General features: G+C 38.2%; 1 protein-coding gene and 1 non-coding gene across 2 annotated transcripts in view; one reads left to right on the top strand and one right to left on the bottom strand.

The window, feature by feature from the left end:
- The window catches only part of NHSL2 (NHS like 2), a 259,324-nt gene that overhangs the window by 177,808 nt on the left and 64,880 nt on the right, over positions 1-16,636 (bottom strand). The gene's annotated exons all lie outside the window — the stretch shown is intronic.
- LOC142866043 (U6 spliceosomal RNA) lies at positions 10,243-10,349 on the top strand. The gene has a single exon (XR_012916115.1). It is a non-coding gene; the product is annotated as a U6 spliceosomal RNA (small nuclear RNA).

Below are 16,636 nucleotides of genomic sequence, written 5' to 3'. Positions count from 1 at the left end.
CAGAAGGCCATTCCAGCCACCCAGGAGATGAGGCTCAAGGGCAGTGACCATAGCGGGCTGGTGCAGTGGGGGCAGTGGTACAGACCCTGAGCAGGCAGCCTGCCAGAACTGCGCAACTGAGTTAACGCGAGAGGTAGAGGGGTTAAATCTAGCCCAGACATGGGGGCTTGTTCTTGCCACTGCCCCCAGGTTCTTGGGGAAAAAAAAATAGTTGTCAACATTCAAAAGTGGGACAATTTACATTAAAATCTGAATTTCTGTCTTCCTCATGATGAGCAAGAGGTTCTGGCAGCATGGAGCTGGCATTCCCATGGGACACCAATGGGTGGGGGTCGGCAGTAGCTTCCTCCTTGAGATAGGGACATGCCCAATGCCCTCTGGGACCTGCTTCTCTCCTTCATCTGGCGTGTAAACCCTACCCTGGGAGGAGGGTTTGCAGGGGAGGAGCTAGTTTGGGAGAGGAGGGAAGTGCTGTTTCTATAAAGAGAGCAAGCTCAGGGCCAAGGCCAAGAGAAGGCAGAGAGAAAGCAGGGACGGAAGGGGGCAGGGAGTAGGCCTGGAGATGACAATTGGCATGACAAGAAGGGTCTAAGATCATGGAAGGGGGAGGGCATATGAGGTCCAGGCTTTTTAGAAAAGCAATGGAAGGCGTGTACTGATGGAGAGAGAGGGGAAGCAAAGAGAGAGAGACAGGGGAGAGGGGAGGCAGTGTCTAAAATCCAAATGTACTGCAGATGTACTGGGAAGCTGGGGGAGGACAGAGGTTGTGTGCAGAACAAAGAATTAAAGAGTGAGATATCACGATAAAAACGTGTCCATGAATGATGGGGCAGTAAATCAGAGGTATTCAGGATAAGAAACTGAGAGGCCAGGTGACCACTGCAGTGGTCATAATCTCAGAGCAGCCATTCCTCAGTGTGCCCTTGCTTCTCAGTCCTGAACTTCCTTTGAAAAGGCAAATAGTGGAGTGTCCCCGGGGAACAGGTGGCTTGGTATCTGTCCCTCCAGCCCTGTAGCCCCGCAGCTAGGGCATGAGGCTGTCAGCTTTGGGCACAAAGGAGCAGTGGCTGTCCAGAATCAAGACACACACGTGCTGAACAAGGGGGAAGAGAAGTGCGCGATGCCATGACTGAGTCTTCTCTTTGGGGTCCTGTACATCTTTAAAATTGACCATTCCCTTGATGAAATGGTGGGGATGAGCTGGACAAGAAGAGATACAATGTGGGAGAGAGTATCAAATCCGAAGAAGGCATCTCCCAGTAGTGGCACAACCTTAACACACGGTCCACTGAGGCAAGGGTATCACAGCCCGGCTAGAGTTCAGAGAGGGAGAAAGCAAGGCAGAGAGAGAAGGGAAAACAGCTTTTGCCACCACTCAGAATGGAGGGATCACTAAAGCAGCTGAAAGTCACAGCGATGCCACAATCTGCTTTTCTGCATTTGTGGACACAGCCTGTATGTTTCTAGAGACCAGATGAGGGGCTATTTTGTGCCGTTGCCAATATATAGTGAAGACAGTTTCCCCCTCTTGTCCCTATGAACAATTATAATGACATTTCAAGACCATAGCTGTAGCAGTAGCAGAGAAGGAGCTACGTAACCCACAGGCAGTTCCCAGGGATGAGATTATTTCTGCTGCTCCCAGAGATCAGAATGTTTTACACATAATTACTACTGTTTCCCCTTCTGATTAATGCCTGATTCTAGAGAACAGCTACTCTGCAAAACATCAGCATTTCTGTGATAAGCCTCAAACTATTTATTGGGTTTATTTTTGAAATAAGCCTTATATTGTAACATCATTTCACTGTTCTGTATGCTTTCTTTCCTCCCGAATAAAATCTTGGAGTTGGGCTTCAGTGAGTTTCTAGTAGAAATAATATACGGAGAAGCCCCTACCAAACATTTTTTTTCACTGGAAATATTTTCAGTAAGGGAGTAAAACTTCCAGAATAGCTGTGTTGAAAGCTGGTGTTTCTTCCTAGAGAAACAACCATTTTAAGTCTCTGGAAATTGCTTTCAGGGCACACAAGAAGTGGAGAAACATTTATTCAAGAAAATCTACTAAATCTTGGTAGCAATAGTGAGAGTCTACGGCATTTGTGCCATGACCTGCTCCAATTCTGCCCCTCTCCCAGCTCCATGAGCACTGTTCTGGACAGGTGTGGCCAAGACAGCAGGGCTCTCTCTTCTCCCAGCTCTCAGTCTGTGGACTACAGTTTCATCCCAGGAGCATGTCTCATCTTCCCAGCTCATTATTGCAGAAGATCTATTCTGGGTGTGAGTGGCCAAAAGGACTAAGCTGCCTTCTCCCACTCAGCCTCAACTTGTAGGGCAGAAGCTCTACCCCCAGGCACCACAGGCCAAAACCATGGGCTTCTATCATCCCACCCAAGTGGGCTCATAGGATGGAGGTTCCATACTGAGAAAGGCAAGCTGAGAAGATGAGGAACTACCATCCCCTTCCCAGTACCCACCCCCACTCATAGAGCAAGGGGTGTGTTGTCACTCCAGGAAAAGTGGGCACTTTTCTATCCCTAGCTCCAGTGTAGTGGCCTACACTGCTCTCTCTCCAGCTCTCTACCAGGAGCAGAGCCTGAAGGTAAGCCACAAGGATGGAGAACTCCACAGAACAGAGGATGGAGAAGTTCATGCCTACGAGCACTGCTGAAAACAATGGATATCGAGGTATCAAGCAGTTATAAGGGAGCTGGTAGCAACAAGAAAGATGGCAGACCAGCCAGAAGGTTACCAGAGAAAACTATGGAAAGAGATAGCCAAGAAGATGCCTCATAGGATCACACTATGGATCTAGAAGGCTGTGCACATGCACTAGGCTGCACCCACTTCAAAAGCAATTAGAGTAGGACATGGGAGAGACTTGAAAACGTTCCCCAAGCCATACACAATTCAAGCAACAAAGGACACAAGCCTGATTGGCTCACAACCTCTGACCAAATACTGATTGAACAATAAGCTACTCTGAACCAGGGGCCACTCCTAGGAAGCCAGGCTTAAAATTAAATCAGACCCTTCCCTGGTGATCTGGAGGACTGAACATATGCCTAAGACAGTGCCCTCTCAGGAATGACTGGAGAGAGAACTTGTAAGCTACTAGTTCCTGGTTGAATATGGGGCAAAATTGTCAACTCCCTGACCTGTGGAAGCAGTCTCCAAGCCACCCCTCAACACACTCATCTCCAACAGTAAAGACAGGCACTAGAGATTTTGCAATCTGAACAACAACAAAATGAACAGAGCCTCAGAGAAGCATGGGGCACCATTAAGTGCACGAACAAATACATACATAATGGTAATACCAGAAGGAAAGGGGACAGAGAAGGGGACAGGCAAAATATTTAAAGAAATACTGGCTGCAAATAACTTAAATTTAATGAAAAACATTAATATGTACTTCCAAGAAGCTCAGTGAACTTCAAGTAGGATAAAGACACAGAGATCAGATACCTCACAGTTGCTGAAATATTGGAATGTTGAAAGGCAAAGAGAAAATCTTGAAAGCTTGAGAAAACTAATTCATCACATACAAGTAAACCCCAATAAGATAACAGTTAACTTCTCAACAGAAACCATGGAAGCCAGAAGGCAGTGAGATAACATATTCAAAGTGCTGAAATTAAAAAACAATAAGAACCTGTCAACCTCTAAACCCAACATAACTATCTATCAAAAATGAAGGCAAAATAAAGACATTCCCAGAAAAAAGAAAAACTAAAAAGTACTAAAGGAAGTTTTTCAGGCTGAAAGGAAGCGACACCAGACAGCAATTCAAATTCACACAAATAATCAAGGACCTCCAGTAAAGGTAATTATGTAGGCAATGACAAAAGACAGAATTCTCTATTCTCTTAACAGATTTTAAAAGCAATTTCATAAACAATATTTATAACATTGCATTGTTTTCCATGTGATATATAGAAATATAATATGTTGGGAGATGGTTGGGAACAGAGGGGTGTTGGAATAAGGAAATGACACTAGATAGTAACTCAAATCCACAGGAAGAAACAAAGAGAACTAGCAATGGTAATTAAGAAGGTTAGTATTTTTAAAGCTCTATAAATATATTTGTGCTCTCCTTTCTTCTATTAGCTTCTTTAAAAGACATAAGATTATATAAAGAAAAAAAAGACATAAGATTATATAAAGTAATCATTGTAATTGGGTATTGTTGGATTTGTGACATACATGGACATAATACCTATAATAATAATAGCACAAAAGTTGGAGAGGGAAAGGAAATAATATAAATAATATAAAATAAAGTTGCCGTATCTTGCTGGAAGTAATTTTAGTACAAATCTGAAGTAGATTCTGACAAGTTAAGATGTATATTGTAAAAAAATAAAAATAAAAAAGGATGGCATTTTCAATATGAAAAAAAGATGTATATCATAAGCCTTAGAACAAAAATTAAGAAAACAACTTTAAAAATATAGTTTAAAAGTGGCTAAAGGAATTCAAATGCTACACTAGAAAATATTTACTGAATGCAAAAGAAGGCAGTAAAAGAGGAACAGAAGAACTAAAAGATGTGAGACATACAGAAAACATAAAAAGCAAAAAAGGCTCATGAAACTAGAGGAAAAAAGCAAACTAAATCCAAAGCAAGAAGGAAGGAAATAAAAAACACAGAGGAAATAAATGAAATAAAGAATAGAGAAAATCAACAAAACCAAAAGTTGATTATTTGAAAAAAAAAATCAACGAAACTGACAAATCTTTAACTAGACTGACCAAAAGAAAAGTAGAAAAGACTCATCACTACTGACCTTATAGAAATAAAAAGCAAAATAAGCAAATATTATAAACTATATGGCAACAAATTAGCTACCTTTGATAAAATAGACAAATTCCTAGAAAGAACTTCTACAACTGACTCAAGAAGAAATAGAAAATCTGAATAGACTTATAACAAAGAGATTGAATTAGTAAATTTTTAAACTTTCTACAAAAAAATCGAAGCCCAGATAGCCGCATTGATGAATTCTACAAAATATATACAGAAAAATTGACACCAATACTTCAAAAACTCTTCCAGAAAATAGAGGAGGAGCTAACACTTCCAGACTCATTTTGTGAGGCCAGCATTATCCTGATAACAAAGCCAAAAAAAGACATCACAAGAAAACTACAGACCAATATCCCTTATGAATATAGATGCAAAAGTCCTCAACAAAACACTAGCAGACCAAATCCGGCAACATATAAAAAGGATTATACACCACGAACAAATGAGATTTATTCCAGGAATTTAAGATTGGTTTAACATTTGAAAGTGAATTAACAATCATTAGAATAAAGGGCAAAAACAATATGTTCATTTCAATAGATGTGAAAGAAGTATCTGACAAAATCCGACACCCTTTTATGATAAAAACCCTCAACATACTAGGAATAGACAGAAACTTGCACAACTGGATAAAGGATATCTATGAAAAACTCACAGCTAGTATCATATTTAATGGTGAAAAACTGAACGCTTTCCCCTAAGACAATGATGCCTGCTCTTGCCACTTCTGTATAACATTGTAAAGGAGGTTCTAGCCAGGGTAATTAGGTTAAAAAAAAAAAAAGAAAAAGAAAAGAAAGGAACCATAATGAGATATCATCTAACTCCAGTGAGAATGGCTTTTATCAAAAAGGCCCAAAACAACAGATCCTGGCATGGATGTGGAGAGAAAGGAACGCTCATGCACTGTTGGTGGGACAGCGAACTAGTATAACCTCTATGGAAAGTAGTTTGGAGATGCCTCAAAGAACTAAAAGTAGACCTACCATTTGACCCAGCAATCCCACTACTATGTATTTACCCAAAGGAAAAAAAAAGACATTTTATAAAAAAGACATTTGCACTCGAATGTTTATAGCAGTGCAATTCACAGTTGCAAAGATGTGGAAACAACCCAAGTACCCATCAATACATGAGTGGATTAATAAAAGGTGGTATATGTATACCATGGAGCACTACTCAATCATTAAAAATTGTGATCTAGTATCTTTTGTAACAACCTGGATGGCACTGGAGACCATTCTTAGTGAAGTATTGCAATAATGGAAAAACAAACACCATATGTACTCAACACTAAATAGGAACTAATCCTATGTGCAACACTTATGTGCACATAAGACTCAAGGGAATCAAGTAGGTGGGAGGGGGAGGAGGGGATGGGTAAATTCACACCTAATGGGTGCAATGCCCACTAACTGGGTGAATGGCACCCTTACAACTTTGACTCAAACTGTACAAAAGCAAATTATGTAACCAAAATGTATGTGCTCCTGTAAAATTCTGAAATAAAAAAGAGAAAAGAAACAAAAAAAAGAGAAAATATTAAAAAAGAAGAAGTAAAACTATCTTTATCTGCAGATGACATGACTTTGTATACAGAAAATCCTAACAAAACCACTAAAAATCTATTAGGACTAATAAATGAATTCAACAAGGTTGCAGGATACAAGATCAATACTAAAAAAGCTAATGTATTTCTTTCTATACACTAGCTTGAATAATTTCAAGATGAAATTAAGAAAACAATTTGATTTACAAGGGCATTACAAAGAATTGTTAAATTTAACGATAAATCTAACAAAAGAAGTGAAAAGTTCACACTCAAACTATAAAACACTGTTGAAAGAAATTTCAAAATATATAAATAAATGGGAAGACATGCCATGTTCACGTGTCAGAAAACTTAATATTGTTAAAATGGCAATATGCCCAAACTGATGTACAGATTCAATATAATTCCTAATAAAAACTCCAGCTTTCTATTTTGCAGAAAGTGGCAAGCTGATCCTATAATCCATATGGAAATAAAAGGAGCCAAGAATAGCCAAAACATTCTTGAAAAAGAACAGCAAAGTTGGAGGACTCACATTTTCCAATATCAAAACTTACTACAAAGGTACAATAATCAAAACAGCATGATATGAGCACAAGACTAGATATACAGATCAGCTGAATAGAACTGAGATATCATAAATAAATACTAAAGTTATTGGTCTTGCTTTTGACAAAGATGCCAAGATAATTAAATGGGGAAAGAAAAGTCTTTTCAACAAATGATTCTGGACAACCATATAGCCACATGCAAAAGAATGAAGCAGGACCTCCGTCTGAGGCCCTACACAAAAAAATTAACTCAAAGATTACAGACAAAATTTAAAAGCTAAAACTATAAAACTCTTAGAATAAAACAGAAGCAAATCTTCATGGTATTGTGTTAGGCACTGATTTCTTACATAAGACATCAAAAATAAAAGGAAAAAAGAGAAGACTGATTAAGTTGGACTTCATCAAAATTAAAAACTTTTGGCTGGGTATGATGTCTCATGCCTGTAATCCTAGCACTTTGGGAGGCCAAGGCAGGAAGATCGCTTGATGCCAGGAATTGGAAACCAGCCTGAGCAACATACTGAGACCTTTTCTCTATAAAAAATTTAAAAATAAAAAAATCAGCTGGGCATGGTGGTGTGTGCCTGTAGTCCCAGCTACTTGGGAGGCTGAACCAGGATTCCTTGAGCCCAGAAGTTTGAGGTGCTGTGAGCTATCATCATGCCACTGCACTCTCCAGCCTGGGCAACAGAGTGAGACCCTGTCTCAAAATAAGACAAAACAAAACAAAACAAAACCCTTTTGTGCTGAAAGAATACCATCAACAAAGGGTAAAAACAGGTCACATTACATAAATATTCACAGCAGCATTAGTCATAATATCCCAAAAGTGAAAACAGCCCAAATGTGTATCAACTGGTAAATGGATAAATAAAATGTAGTATAGCTATAATATGGAATATTATTCAGCAATAAAATGAAGTGGCAGGTTCCTCTTCTAGCATGACAGCGTGAGGAGCTCTGGAAGCTGACTCTCCAATAAAACTGGTGAAAATTATTTTTAGAAAACCAATGATTGACTTCTGGTTTTTGGTTTAGCATGTAAGGCATTTAGAAGTCACTACTCCATCCTAACAAGTAAAAAGCTCAACATACTGAAAAAACAACTCTTCTTAGATCAGAAAAGTCAGGTCACAGAACAAACCATAACCCTCAAAATTGGAGACAAACAGATACAGACAATTACAACTAATGGGAGCAGAGACTCACAAGCAGAAACCAGTACTGGGGTAGGAAAACCTGAATTGTAATTGACAAATTATCGGAGGCTCAGTGAAGACAAGTCTGACAACAGTTAGTTAACACTAACTATCTTATGGGCCATAAAACATACCATCACAAGTTTAAAGGAATAGAAATCATACAATGTCTGTTCTCAGACCACAATGGAATTAAACTAGAAATCAATAACAGAAAGATATCTGAAAAATTCAAAAATACTCAGAGATTAAACAATGTACTTCTAAATAACACATGAGTCAAAGAAGAAATCTCAAGAGAAATAAGAAGTATTTTCAACTAAATGAAAATTAAAATACAACTTATCAAAAATTTTGGGATGCAGCAAAAGCAATGCTTAGAAGGAAATTTATAACATTGAATGTATATATTAGAATAGAAGAAAGACCTAAAATTAATAATCTAAGCTTCTACTTTTGGAAACCAGAAAAGAGCAAATTAAATGTAAAGTAAGCAGAAGAAAAGAAATAATGAAAATAAGAGCAGAAATCAATGAAATTGAAAGCAGGAACTCACTAGAGAAAATCAATAAAACCAAAATCTGATTCTTTGAAAAGATCAATAAAATCAATAAGCCTCTAGCTAGGCTAAGAAAAAAAGAAAGAGGACACAAATTACTAATATTACAAATGAAAGAAGGGGGGACATCACTATAGAGTCTATGAACATCAAAAGAATAATAAAGGAGTATTCAATGAACAACTAACTCTATGCCCACAAAGTCAACAGCCTAGATGAAATGAGTGAATTCCACGAAAGACACAGTCTGTCAAAATTCACCCAAAAAAGAAATAGACAATCTGAACAGGAATATATCTATAAATAAATTAAATCAGTAATTATTAACAATAATTTTCCAAAATAGCACCAAGTTCAGATGAGTTCACTAGTAAATTCTACCAAAGATTTAAGGAAGAAATTATACCAATTCTCTGCAATCTTTTCCATAAGATAGTAGCAGAGGGAATACTTCCTAACTCATTCTGTGAGGCCAGCATTATCTTAAAACCAAAACCAAACACATTGCCATTACAAGAAAACACAAGACCAATATCTCTCATGAACATATATGCAAAAATCCTCAACAAAATATTAGCAAACTGAATCCAATAATGTATGACACGAATTATACATCATAGCCAAGTGGGATTTATCCCAGGTATGAGAAGCTGGTTCTACATTCAAAAATCAGTTCATGTAATTAAAATCCATCACATCAAAAGGATAATGAAGAAAAATCACATGATTATACCAATACATGCAGAAAAAGCTTTTGATGTAAATGCCAACACTCATTCATGATAAAAAAAAAATTCTCAGCAAACTAGGAATACAGGGGACATCCTCAAGTTGATAAAGAACATCTACAAAAAAACCTACTGCTAACATCACACTTAATGGTGAGAAACTCAAAAGCTTTCCCACTAAGATCAGGAACAAGGGAGGGATGTCCCTTCTCACCACTGCTTTTCAACATCTTACTGAAAGATCTTTCTTACTGAAAGATGCAATGAAAAATAAAAGGTAAACAGATTTGGAAGGAAGAAATAAAACTGCCTGTGTTCACAGATGACATGATCATCTATGTAGAAAATCTGAATGAATCAACAAATAAATTCTTGGAATTAATAAGTGATAATAGCAAGGTTGTAGAATACAAGATTAATATACAAAAGCCAATTGCCCTCCTACCTACCAGCAATGAACAAGTGGAATTTGAAATTAAAAACACATTAGTGGCTGGGCACAGTGGCTCACACCTATAATCCTAGCATTCTGGGAGGCTGAAGTGGGAGGACTGTTTGAGCTCAGGACTTTGAGACCAGCCTGAGCAAGAGCAAGAGCCTATCTCTACTAAAAATAGAAAAAATTAGCCAGTCAACTAAAAATGAAACAAAAAATTAGCTGGGCGTGGTGGTTCACACCTGTAGTCCCAGCTACTTGGGAGGCTGAGGCAGGAGGATCGCTTGAGCCCAGGAGTTTGAGGTTGCTGTGAGCTAGGCTGCCGCCATGGCACTCACTCTAGCCTGGGCAACAAAGTGAGACTCTGTATCAAAAAACAAACAAACAAAAACATTACTATTGTGCTTGCTTTGCCAGCACATTTACTAAAATTGAAACAATACAGAGAAGATGAGCATGTCCCTGGTGCAAAGATGACATGCAGATTTATGAAGCCTTCCACATTTTTGGAGCATGTTTATCTTAAACTCATCAAATTGTGTATATTAAATATGTCCTTTTATGTCAATCATCAATAAAGTGCTTTTAAAAAACACATTATCATTTATGTTAGCACCTCCCAAAATTAAATACTTACATATAAATCTAACATCAGGTATATAGGATCTCTATGATGAAAAACTATAAAACTATGATGAAAGGAATCAAAGTTCTAAATAAATGGGGAGATAGTCCATGTTCATGAATAGGAAGACTAAATATTGTCAAGATATGAGTTCTTCCCAACTTGATATGTAGATTCAATGCAATTCCAATCTAAATCACAGCAAGTTATTTTACGGGTAAAAAATCAGTAAACTGATTCTCAAGTTTACATGGAGGCAAAAGACACAAAATAACCAACTCAATATTGAAGGGGAAGAAAAGAGTTGGCGGACTGACACCACTCACTACTATAAAGCTGCAGTAATTAAGGCAGTGTGTTATTGGTAAATGAAAAGACAAATACAGCAATGGAACAGAATAAAGAGCACAGAAACAGCCTCACATAATTAACTGATCTTTAATGAAGAGCAAAGGCAATAAAATGGAGCAAATATAGTCTTTTCAACCAATGGTGCTGGAACATCTACATGCCAAAAAATGAATCTAGACACAGACCTTACACCCTTCGCAAAAATAAACTCAAAATAAATCACAGACCTAAATGTAAAACCAAAACTATACACTCCTGGAAGATAATGCAAGAAAAAAATCTAGATGACCTTGTATATGATAATGAATTTGTTAACTCTGATTATAAAGTTATTTATAATTTTGATAACTTAGCTTCATGTAGAGCTTGACAATTTTTCTTAAATTATTACTAATAAACTTTAATATTTAGAGCAGTTTTAGGTTGACAATAAGATTGAGTGGAAAGTACAGAGCATTTCAATATACTCCCTATCTCCATACATGCACAACTTCCCCACTATCAACATCCTGCACCAGAGTAGTATGTTTGTCACGATCAATAAAACTACATTACAATAACTTTTTAGATCCAACACCAAAGGCACAATGCATAAAAGAAATAATTAATACGCTGGACTCATTAATGTTAAGAATTCTGTTTTGTGAAAGACATTTAAGAGAATGAAATGATAAGCCACAGATTGGGAGAAAATATTTGCAAAAGACATATATGATAAAGTACTGTTATCCAAAATATCCAAAGAGGGGTATTGGGCGAAGATGGCAAACTAGAAGCAGCCCGTGCATGCTGCTCTCAAGGAGAGGATCGAAAGTTGCAAGTAGATGCCCACCTATGGATGGACCTTCTTGGAGAGAGCATTGTAAATTATCAGAGAAGTAATGGGAGACAGAGAAGTAGAGGGGAAAGGGGGTGACCTACTTGGAAAGATTGGAAGGTATCTGGAAGAGGCATCCACATGTGGGGAAAGATAGGAAGAGAGAACCCTGGGGATCCTGGCTCCCCCAGCACATACTGCGACCTGAGCTATGAAGGAGTCCCCACCACAATCACAGACCACAAGACTGATCAGGGAGCTGCTGGAAGACTGTGCAGTGACATTGTACCAGAGAACAGACACAGCAGGGAAATGGTGGCTTCTGTTCCCAGGCTGCTGCAACTGATGACCTTCTGAGCTCTCAGGTCCAGAGCACCTGGACTAGGGCTTGGTTTTGCTGCAACTACCTCCACACTGCCTCTGCCAGGCTGGGGGGGATGGGTGCAGGGAGAGGAGACGCTCTTGTGTACCCCATGACAGGGAGCCAAGCATCCCTCCATCCCACAGGGGATTTGAACAGAACAAGTGCCACTGACATCACTTGAGAAACCCTATGGCAACTGCCTCAGTGGGACCTGCACAGGAAAAGAGCCCTAGCCACCTGGCAGGCCAGCCCTACCCCCGAGGCTCCCATACTGCCACTCGGCCCCAAGGCCCTGCCCCTATGAATCCCACAGCCATGCCCCTGAGGTGCCTATCCAACTGCCTCACCCCATGGATCTGCCCCTGAGGCTCTTGCACTGCTCCTGGCCCCCAGGTTATGCACCCAGGCTGCCCCACTGCCACCTGACACCATGGCCACAGCCCCAAGGCCCCAGCAGCTGCCCACCCCAGCTGCCACTGCACGCAGGGAGCAACATCCCCCAATACCAGCTTCCATGGGGAGGGACTCACCCAGCCCCCACTCAAGTATCTAACAGTAGTCTGGGGAACAAACTCACAACTTCACACAAAGATCATCCAGCACCAGCTTGGACTGTGAAAATCACAGAGGAATGGGACAACACTGAACAGCTGCAATACAGGTTCTCAGTGCATCCATCCCTCTCCTGCTGGATCAATCTTCCGGAAAAGGACACAAAAGTGCCATCTAGGGACTTCTCCTTCTTCTAAGTAAGAAAGTTCCCAGCACAGGAGAACAGATGTGCCACAAACCTATCTACTCTGAACTGAGACAAGAAGTTTCAGATGAGAAGATACCAACAAAAAATTCTGGCAACATGACAAAACAAGCTAGTTTGACACCCCCAGAGGATCACAATAGATCCACAGCAATGGACTGCAACCAAAAGGAAATTGTTGAAATGTCAAAACTGGAATTCAGAATATGGATGGCAAGTAATATAAATGGCATTGAAGAGAAAGTTCCAAATCAACACAAAGAAGCCCCCCACAAAAATTTCAGGACATGAATGAAAAAAAAAAACTGAAAAAGTCACTAACAAGACAGACAACATAAGAAAGGATATAACAGAACTTAAAGCAATGAAAGAGCCATTTTAAGGAATTTCAAAATACAGCAGAAGCCTTCAACAACATGCTAGACCAAGCAGAAGAAAGAATCTCAGAGCTTGAAAACGAGGCTTTTGAACTAACTCAGTCAAAGATGAAGAAAAAATAATGAAGAAGAATGAACAATTCACTCAGAGAAATATGGGACTATATGAAGTGAACCAATATACAAATTATAGTCATCCCTGAGGGAGAAGAAAAAGCAAAAAGCATGGAAACCTATTCAATGGAATTATTGAGGAAAACTTCTCTGCTATCTCCAGATATTCAGATATCCAGATAAAAGATGGTCATAGAACACCTGGAAGATTCATAGCAAATAGGACATCTCCAAGACACATTGTCATCAACCTGGCCAAAGTCAAAATGAAGGAAAAAAATTATACAAGCTCCAAGATGAAAGCAACAACTAACCTACAAAGGAAAATCCATCAGGCTAATAGTAGACTTCTCAGCGAAGACCTTACAAGCCATAAGGGATTGGGGCCCCATTTTTAGTCTTCTTAAACAACAATGGCCAGCCAAGAATTCTGTATCCTGCAAAACTAAGTTTCATAACTGATGGGGAAATAAAGACTATTCCAGACAAGCAAACACTAAGGGAATTTGTCACTACTAGACCTACCCTACAGGAAATACCCAAAAGTGCACAATACGGGGAACAGCACAATAGATACCCACCAGTGTAAAAACACTGAAAAGCTATAGCTTACACCTCTTATAAAATAATAACACAAGAGGGAAAACAAAACAAGATATCATCCAACGTGATGAACAGAACAGTACCCCACATGTCAATACTAACACTGAACATGAACGGTCTTAATGTTCCACTTACAAGACACAAACTGACTGAATGAATGAAAAATCATAGCCCAAGTATATGCTGTCTCTAAGAAATCCATCTAATGCATAAGGACTCACACAGATTCAAGGTAAAGGGATGGAAAAAATATTCCATGCAAATGGAAACTAAAAGGGAGCAGATGTAGCCACTCTCATGTCAGATAAAATAGACTTTAAATCAACAATGGTAAAAAAAAAAAAAAAAAGACAAATACGGTCATTATATAATGGTAAAGGGAGCAATTCAACAAGAAGACATAACAATCCTAAATATATATACATCTATCACAGGAGCTCACAGATTCATAAAACAAATTCTACTAGATATAAGCAAAGAAATAAACAGTAGCATCATGATTTCTGGGGACTTCAGCATCCCGCTGACAAAACTGGACAGATCATTGAAGCAGAAAATCAATAAAGAAACACTGGACTTAAAATAGGACTCTGGAACAAATGGAACTAATAGATATTTACAGAACATTCTACCCAAAACTACTGAATATAGTTTCTTCTCATCAGCACATGAAACATTTTCCAAGATTGATCATATCTTAGGCCACAATAAGTCTCTTAGATCACAAATGGGTCTCAAAAAATTCAAATTCACACTGTGTATCTTCTCAGACCACAGTGAAACAAAACTAGAAATCAATTCCAAGAGAAACTCTCAAATCTACACAAAGTCATGGAAATTAAACAACCTGCTGCTGAACAATCCTTGGATTAATGATGAAATTAAGATTGAAATCTAAATATTTCTCAACCTGAATGACAAAGGAGACACAAGCTTTCAAAATCTATGGGATACATTAAAAACAGTGCAAAGGGAAAAGTTCATAACCTTAAATGCTTATATCAAAAAGACAGAAAGATCACAAAATTATCAACCTGATGTCACATATCAAAGAACTAGAAAAAGAACAAACCAAACCCAAAGCCAGCAGAAAAAAAGAAACAATAAAGCTCAGAGCAGAACTAAATGAAATGGAAACCAACCAACCAAACAAACAAACAAACAAAAAGCCCCCACAAAGTATCAACCAAACAAGAAGTTGCTTCTTTGAAAAGAAATCATAGACCACTAGCCAGATTAACTAGAAATAGAAAAGAAAGGACTTAAATAAGCTGAATCAGAATGAGAAAGGAGACATTACAACTGATACCACAGAAACACAAAGTGTCATCTGTGAATACTATGAAAACCTCTATACACACAAACGAGAAAATCTAGAGGAAATGGATAAATTCCTGGAAACACACAACCTCCCAAGCCTGAATCAGGAAGAAACAGAAATCCTGAACAGACGAATAATGAGCAGCAAGATTGAAGCAGTAATAAAAAATATCCCAACAAAAGAAAGCCATAGACCAGATGGATTGACAGCTGAATTCTACTTACCCTACAGAAATTATTCCATAATATCAAGAAAGATGGAAACCTCCCTAACTCATTCTATGAAGCCAGTATCACCTTGATACCAAAGCCAGGAAAGGACACAACAAAAAGAGACAACTACAGACCAATATCCCTTAAGAACATAGATGCAAAAACCCTCAACAAAATACTAGCAAACTGAATTCAACAGCACATCAAAAAGGTAATTCACCATGATCAACTGGTTTTCATCCCAGGGATACAAGGATGGTTCAACATATGCAAATTAATAAACGTGATTTACCACATAAACACAAGCAAAAACATCTCAACAGATGCAGAAAAAGCATGTGATAAAATCTAGCACCCTTTCATGATAAAAAAACCTCATATCTCAAAATTATGAAAGCCATATATTACACACCCACAGGCAACATCATAATGAATGAGGAAAAGCTAAAAGCATTCCCACTAAAAATGGGAACAAGACAAGAGTGCCCACTGTCACCACTTCTATTCAACATAGTAGTGGAAATTCTACCCAGAGCAATCTGGCAAGAGAAAGAAATAAAGGGCATCCAAAATGGGAAAGAAGAATCAAACTATCAAACTGTTTGCTGACAATATGATCTTATATCTAGAAAATCCTAAAGACTCCACCAAATGACTCCTAGAATTGATAAATAAATTTAGCACAGTTTCAGTTTATAAAATCAATGCACATAAATCAGTAACATATCTCTGTACAAATAACAGTCAAGCTGAGAGTCATCAAGGACTCAATGTAATTTACAATAGCTACAAAGAAAATAAAATACCTAGGAATATACTTAACCAAAGGAGATAAAAGATCTCTACAAGGAAAGCTACAAAACACTGATGAAAGAAATTGTAGATGACACAAACAAATGGAAAATTATCCCATGCTCATGGACTGGTAGAATCAACATTGTTAAAATGTGCATACTGACCAAAGTGATTTATAGATGCAATACAATCCCCATCAAAATAATAATGTCACATTTCACAAATCTAGAAAACATAATCCTAAATTCATTTGGAACCAAAACAGAGCCTGAAGCAATCTTAAGCAAAAAGAACAAATCTGGAGGCATCACATTACCTGACTTCAAATTATACTACAAGGCTACAGTCTTCAAAACATCATGGTGTTGGCATAATAGTAGAGACATAGACCAATAAAACAGAATACAGAACCCAGAAATAAAACCATATAGCTAGGACCAACTGATCTTTGACAAAGCA

This window comes from Microcebus murinus, chromosome X (genome assembly GCF_040939455.1).
Source record: "Microcebus murinus isolate Inina chromosome X, M.murinus_Inina_mat1.0, whole genome shotgun sequence".
In the NCBI taxonomy this organism is placed as follows: domain Eukaryota; kingdom Metazoa; phylum Chordata; class Mammalia; order Primates; family Cheirogaleidae; genus Microcebus; species Microcebus murinus.
The sequence above is the reverse complement of the archived record's forward strand: the minus strand, read 5'-3'. Positions and strand labels throughout refer to the sequence as shown.